This window comes from Natrix helvetica, assembly GCF_964273705.1.
Source record: "Natrix helvetica genome assembly, chromosome: 4".
In the NCBI taxonomy this organism is placed as follows: Eukaryota; Metazoa; Chordata; class Lepidosauria; order Squamata; family Natricidae; genus Natrix; species Natrix helvetica.
Window position 1 is genome coordinate 136766561 of NC_138550.1, and position 7729 is coordinate 136774289.

Here is a 7729-nt window from a genome sequence, read left to right on the forward strand (position 1 = left end):
TAGATGGGTGCAAAGAATATTCCATTAATGCCCCCATCTACCTTTTAATTGATATTATGTGCATTTTAGATCAAAAGAATGCAACTGTGAAAATGTTATGTATATGAATTCATATTCTCTGCTAAAATTGTAGCATTTTGGTATTATACTAAGGCAGCTGAAGCTTTGGAGAAGTTAGCCTGGGAACTATGAGTCAAGTAAAAAAAGGCCTGCATATAAACTCTGCAAGCTATACATGGAAAGATTTCCCTTTCAACAACTGAAGACGCACAACAGCTGAACAAGAAGTAAAGTGGCTCAACTACTGAACAATGGAATTAAGTTCACATGGGTAAATCAACTTCTGGAGTACCAGAATACTACACGAGGAAGTATTCACAGCTTCACCCCTGCCAGTTGTCACCCTATAAAATTTTCCCATAACATTTAGGAGCAGCTGGGAATTGGGAGTAAAGATGTAAGATACAAGACACAGCACAACTTTAATAATCCAGAGCAAATGCAGAAGTAAACCTGCCCCTCCCCCCACTTTTTAAAAAAATACGTTAATATTACTCTTTTTTGGTTATCTTTAGATTTTTCATTTTCACTAACATACCTGTTGATGAAATTAGTAGCTGAAGCTAATAACAAACTTTCTCAGCCAAATTATGAATTCTTTGGTGAGTGGTAGTATCTTGTTACCTGGCTTAATTTCTTATTTGTCCACTTTCTGACACAGGAGACTGGCTTTCCACAGTTGGATTAGAAGATAGATATAATAACTTTTGGATTACCTATTGTGTGCTTTTACAAATGTAAAATCCTGGTAGATAAAGTAAAAATCTCTTCCACAAACAAGTAGCTGTTCTGCCTGTGGAATAGAATCAAACTTTCTAAATGGCTAAACAACTTCAACACAATATCCCATTAAATTTTCGGAGGTTAGCCCCAGAATGCAAGATTTCAGCATCTCCACTTTAAATTACACATTAATGTGTTACAGGTTTTGCTGTGGCAAACAACAATAAAGAAGCAATGTGTAGGAAATTTTCATTTTGCTGATGCAGAACTATTTCTGAATTAGACATTGGAATTAATGCAAGATATTGCTCCCTCTCTCCCTCTTCCTCTCCTCCTCTCCCTCTCCCTCCCTCCCCCCTCCCCCCTCTGTGTGTGTGTGTGTGTGTCTGTATATGTGTGTGTAAACATATACACTTAAAACAGTGTATATAGCCTTGAATGTATTCAGTTATTTTTCTGCAACTATCCACCAACCAAAATGCTAAGGATGAAGAGTGCTTCTCCAAGCTATCATTATTGTCATTGGAATTAATTCTACTGATACTTGCGTAGGCCATCATTTACTCTAGCAACCGTGACCAGGTCTAGCAATAGTATATAATAAATACTATATTTGTTTCAAGTCCAGTAAGTTTACACACAGAGAGAGAGAGGGGGGGGGAGAAGGAGAGGGAGAGGGAGAGGGAGAGGGGGAGAGAGAGAAGATTGGAAAGAACAAAAATCTCAGAAAAAAATAAAAGGCAAAAAAGAAAGAATAGGAAAAGAAAAATATAAAATGAATTGTTTCCCACTTTCTTTGGAACAAATCTAAGTTAAAAAAATACAGCTGCAGATCAGGTATCTGTAGCCATTACACTGGCATGTGGCTAAGCAGAGCAGAGATTATCAGATTTGTTTGGGCCTGTTCAGCTTGCTCTGCATTTAGTAATTGCCTGGCCTTGTTTTTGTTTTTAAAAAGTAGGTATATCAGTATCAAATTCTTTTAATGTATCTGTCATATTTTCTGGCGTCACATTTTCAGTGTCATAGATTATTCATGTTTATAGTCAGACTTAAAACTCTCCACTCTTTCAGCATGAAACTCTTAAGAAGCTTATGTCACTCCAATACTTGTTTTTATTCTTATTAAATATTCAGGCAGACAAAGCTCTATTTCATTGGCACAAAACCAAGTTTTGACCATAAAATATCACCTATAAAATGTTTATGTTCCACATTCCATCCCATGTTTTAAGGCCTTCAGTCACTACCAAGGTTAATTTCGGTACCATTCAATCCTTATTCTTTCTGTGGAAGCCAGATGTTTCCAGATGGGAGCCATCCGCCTCAGGAAATCAGATGTGGACCTTTGAATATCTAAAAGAAACGCTTTAACCAGCTGCAGCTTCTTCACTATACCAGTCAGGGAGGGAGGGACCTTTTCAAAGCAGGTTCTTTGAGAAAAAAATGGAATTATAGACTGTTGGGAAAGGGCCAAAGTGACGAGAGCCAACATCTTCAAAATCACTTATTCCCAGATTGTACTGACAGCCCTCCATCAGGGTGACTATATGTTTAAGCAAGATTTTGTTTTCTAAAACACTAACTTTGAAGTTGGAGTAGATGGTCCAACTGACCTTTTTTTTCTCTCAGATGTGTACATGGTGGGTATTAGCTATTGTGTTTTTTTTTCTTCTTTTATCCAAAGCATTTTAAAGTGAGAATTTGAGTAACTATCAGGCAGATTTATTTCCTTTTCTCTAGTTTCCTAAGCTATATAGCAGTGATGGCGAACCTATGGCACGCGTGCCACAGGTGGCACACGGAGCCGTTTGTCAGGGCACGCGAGGCACTGCCCTGTCAGCTGGCCAGCGCGCATGTGAAGGGCATCTGGGGGGGGCGGGGGAGGCTGTTTTTGCCCTCCCCAGGCTCCTATAAAGCCTCTGGAGCCTGGAGAGGGTGAAAAAAGCATGTAAAAATGGGGGGTTGCGCCTGTAGTGCACGCATGTGCACTTGGGGGGTCGCGTATTGCATTATGGGTGTGGCACACCAGCACATGACCCCCCCCTGCGCTCCCCCCACTTATGGCATGCGAGCCAAAAAAGGTTCGCCATCGCTGCTATATAGCATCTTTTCTTTTGTCTTACTGTACCATTAGGGGACTGGAGGCTAAAACACATGAAGAACGGTTGCAGGAATTGGGTATGTCTAGTTTAATGAAAAGAAGGACTCGAGTGACATGATAGCAGTGTTCCAGTATCTCAGGAGTTGCCACAAAGAAGAGGGAGTCAAACTATTGTCCAAGGCACCTGAGGGTAGAACAAGAAGCAATGGGTGGAAACTTATCAAGGAGAGAAGCAACTTAGAACTGAGGAGAAATTTCTGACAATTGGAACAATTAATCAGTGGAACTACTTGCCTCCAGAAGTTGTGAATACTCCAACACTGAACGTTTTTAAGAAGATGTTGGATAACCATTTGTCTGAAACGGTATAGGATTTCCTGCCTAGGCAGGGGTTGGAATAGAAGACCTCCAAGGTCCCTTCCAACTCTGTTATTCTATTCTATTCTAAATACAAATTTTGTACCCTCTGCAAAGATCTGCAGAAATGAGGGTACTGTTATATTTATATATTTTTGTTTGTGTGTGTGTGTGTGTGTGTGTTGTGAGAGAGAAGTGGGGTGGGACAAGGGCTTTTTTTCCAGATTGGTGAAAGAAAATTTAAAGTAAAAGTACAGTATCATTTCTGAAATATCATGGATGTTGCTTTTGATTTTTCTGTGCTACAGTCTTTTGTCACTTCCACTTTGTGGCTGAGCTGCATTAAAGCTTCGGGGCACTTCTTTTCAAGTTCTATGAAATGAGATTTAAGAGTCACAAAGGATCTGTGCCAGTGGGATTCTTCTGCAGTAGGCCCTTTTTGATTGTCCACTGAAGGCTGCTTAGCCTGCAGAACAATCAACAGAAGGTCTTCCAGCTGAGTATTTAAATCAACACTGAAGTCATACAAGAAGAAAAAAAAAAGAATGATCTAATACAGGAAAAAGACATTAACCTTTCAATCAGTCTGCAGAACTCATCACATTTTAGGATATATTGATGTCTATTGAACTACCAGCAACCTATACAGAAAATACACCTTTGCTCTAATTGGGCCAAAAATAATCTTCCCTAATTAAAATAATCTTCCTTAATTAAAATAATCAGGCTGTAATAATTATTTGCACCATTCTGGTATTTTCGACATTTATAAAGAGAGTTTTGCCTGGCAATTTTGCACATTTCTCAATCAAATAAAATCCCAGTGGGTTAAATAAGCTTATTCCCAGTTCTAAACTTTATATGCAGACTTCCCTGAAATTAAACGCTACCTAATAATGAATAGACTTAATAGAATTGAATGTTAATAAGAATACACCGATCAATTTACTTCAGATATACTGTATGTACTCTGTGTATTAATCTTTGAACCTGCAATTCTTTATTTAAATCTTCATCCCCTAAATCATTTCCTCATTTTTAATGTTTCTCAGAAAATACACTTTTCTAAAGTAATCACTTAACTTATTTCCTTTCTGAAATATGAAGTGCAATTATATTCCAATCTCTGCATTACTTTGAGATGTAGATCAAGTGAGAAACACACACTTTGAATATCTCTCATTATTTAATTGTCTAATTAATTTTAATTGAGAAATTAAATCATTAAAATGGCTCTTTTAAAAAAACTGTGAATTACTTCTTTTTAAGAAATGATGATAACCAGAAGTACCCGACATAATCATACAGTAATAGTCCCCCATATAGATGATTACAATCGGTTTTTCTATATGTTTATATATTAAAAATAATTGCTTCATTTATTTTCTAGTATAAAATAACTGAATTTGGAAATGAAATAACAAAATTTTATTATTTTGTTCTAGTCTATATAGAAACAATGACTGCCTGCCCTACTTTGTTAATTCACTCAGCTTTGTTAATATCCCAGAAGCTTAATGGTGAATTCAATTGCACTTATGCAATTTTTAATTTTACCTGTTATGAGCATGTGATTTAAATGTGCAAAAAGGGGTACAATTTTAGCCTTATTCAGACATTGTTGTCAGATAAAACTCTTCTGCAGCTACCTAGATCTGGCATGCACTTCTTCAGGAATGCTATATTTGTATTAACTGCCATTACAGATGACAGATACAGAGATACTATATTACACCTTGCAAAGATTCACAGTATTTTATGATACACAGGATGTTTTGATGAATTTATAAATGTATGGAAAACAGATTTATGATGTATGGCATTTTTGGGCCACTTTTAAACTGTTTAATTGATTTACCACATATTGTATTTTTGCAATAATACTTTTTTTGCAAAATTATTATTTATTAATAATTTCATCATTAAATTATTTTGCGATCATTATGATTGAAAACAGTGCTATATAACTTCTGCACTTCTGTAGGAAAATTCAAATATTTTTCTAATCAACAATAGCTTCAAATATGCTTTGTTCAAATTTTAACCTCCTGTTTCTTGATTGTTGAATGTGTTTGATATATTTTTCAGACTCATTTCCATTCAGCAACAAAAGTCACTTTTCTCTCTCTGCAAAGGTCATTTACTATCAGGTTTACTGTATACGCCCAATTTCATACTGCATAATAAATCTTCAGCAGCCATGACATGTGACAGTGTTGAAGGTTCAGTCAGAGGTTGACTGTATCAATGTTTAATGGATGTCTCACTATAAAAAATTAGCACATGTTTTCAGTGAAAATAAATGTTCTTTATGCAATCTATTTTATGAGACATTTGTTAATGTCGTTGCTTCTGTATTTTGTAGAATTGTTTTCCTTGTGGAGTAGAACATTTTCAGAACTGTTATACATGACATAACTTACTGTATTAAAAAAAATTAGGCTGGAATAATTTTATACAAAAGTACTCAGAAATCATCTGTTTCAGTTTCTGATGGACTTAAAACTCAAATTATGAGGAAGAATCCTCATAGCTTTTCTTTTGTCTTTTCTTTTCAGGAATCTAAGACTTCAGTGACACTTACGAAACCATCTCAACCTTCCTCAAATATGGACTGCCAATTTTCTGGAGTCCTCATTTTCTTATTGCTGCAATATATCCAAGATGTGTAATGTTCCTGAATTGTCAAGACCAAGACTTTGTTCGTTACAAAAAGCAGGAAGGTCAATTGCTTTTGGTCTCACAAGTATTAGTATTAGTATTATATGATTTGTAATACTATGACCCACCATCGGAGGCCCCAGTAGCAGCAGATGATGAAAGCAGTGTAGTGCTATGGGCCGAAGCATCTTCCCATTTGTGTATGTGTGGTGAGGGCATGTCATTTTGATGAAAGCCTTCCATATAGCTTTGTACACTTAATGTGATGGTAGTCAGCATGGAGAACAGGGTGTTGGACCTGGGAAATTTTGGCAATTTCTGTTGTACTTTATAGCCTGTACGGGGCAAATATAGCAAGTGCTACGGTCTTATTTATCAAAACAATAATACTGAATGTCTGAGCATGTGTACTGGATATTGAGTGATTCTGTCTACCACTTGTCCCATCAGGTTAGGAATACAAGAATCTATGAATGGAAAAATAAGCTGCCTAACAGATTGAGTGCAGCTGCATTAATTAAACAATCTATTTATTGATTTATTGGGATTCCGACAATAAGATTATTACTGTATTTTTCAGAGTATAAGACGCACCTTTTTTCCTCAAAAAAAGAGGCTGAAAATCTGGGTACGTTTTATACATTGAATACAGCATTTGTTGCCTCCCGAAGCCCCGCCCCTTCACCAAAATGGCTGTGCATACCCTTATGAAGGCTTTCAGAGAGCTCCTGGGGGCTGGGAAGGGCAGAAATGAGCAAACAAAAAGCCATTTTTGGCCCCCCAGCCCCCAGCAGCACTCTATAAGCCTCCATAAGGCTATGCATGCATTTTTTTTGGCAAAAAACAGGCCCGTTTTTCGTGAAATTTTTTTTTTTTTGCTCTTTTTTGGCTCCCCCACCTCCCAGGAGCACTCTGCAAGTCCTCTCAAGGCTATACATGCATTTTATTTGAAAGAAAACGGGCCCGTTTTCCCGGAAAACGGGCTGTTTTTCGGAGGTTTGCAGAGTGCAAAAACTTTTTCCCCCCTTTTGGAAAGCCCTTTAACTGATGAGAATTACATTGATCAAGTGCTGTGCCAGCAGAAACAAAGTCCTAAGGTTTGTCAATGATTTCTTTCTCCAGCACATGGATAAATACAACTGGAAACATCTACCTACCTACCTACTCTCTCCCTACCTACCTACTGTATTTCTCTCTCTCTCTCTCTCTATCCCTCTATCTACCTACCTACCTACCTACTCACTCTCTCCATACCTACCTACTGTATCTCTCTCTCTCTCTCTCTCTCTATTTCTCTCTATATATTCCTCACTGTTCCGCAGACATCCGGGTGTGAGTCCCTTGTCGTGAGATGGGGCCCAGGGAGGCAGTTGGGCCTGCTGATAGTATACCTGGCTCCTCGCTATACATCAGCGGCCCTGCCTGAACTCCTCGAGCTGATCTCATCGGTGGCGGTTGAGACCCCCAAACTTTTAGTGATGGGGGATTTTAACCTGCCGTCGATGGGAGAAGCGTCTGAGGGGGTTCGGGAGTTCATGGCTTCCATGACAGCCATGGACCTGACCCAATTAATTCAGGGCCCTACTCACGAGGGAGGCCATACGCTGGATCTTGTCTTTGTCTCTGGCCAGTGGACGAGTGATCTGGGAATAGGGGATTCAACTATTATTCCCCTGTCATGGTCAGATCACTCACTTCTCCGACTTGACTTCCCTGGTGCTACCCCCCGCTGCGGGGAGGCGGAACCGGAAGGTATTAGATGGTTCCGCCCCAAGCACCTGATGGAACCAGATAAGTTCCAGACGGAGCTTGGGCCACCTCCTG

The 7729-nt window shown here is 38.4% G+C and overlaps 1 long non-coding RNA gene across 2 annotated transcripts in view; it reads left to right on the forward strand.

Moving 5' to 3' along the window:
- LOC309391287 overlaps positions 1 to 6551 on the forward strand; it is a 95782-nt gene extending 89231 nt beyond the window's left edge. The window contains exon 6 of one of the 2 annotated variants that reach the window (XR_014175253.1): positions 5803 to 6551. This is a non-coding gene — a long non-coding RNA (uncharacterized lncRNA). The remainder of the gene's footprint in view (positions 1 to 5802) is intronic. The other variant, XR_014175254.1, reaches the window with a different exon arrangement.
- Positions 6552 to 7729: the final 1178 nt, after the last annotated feature.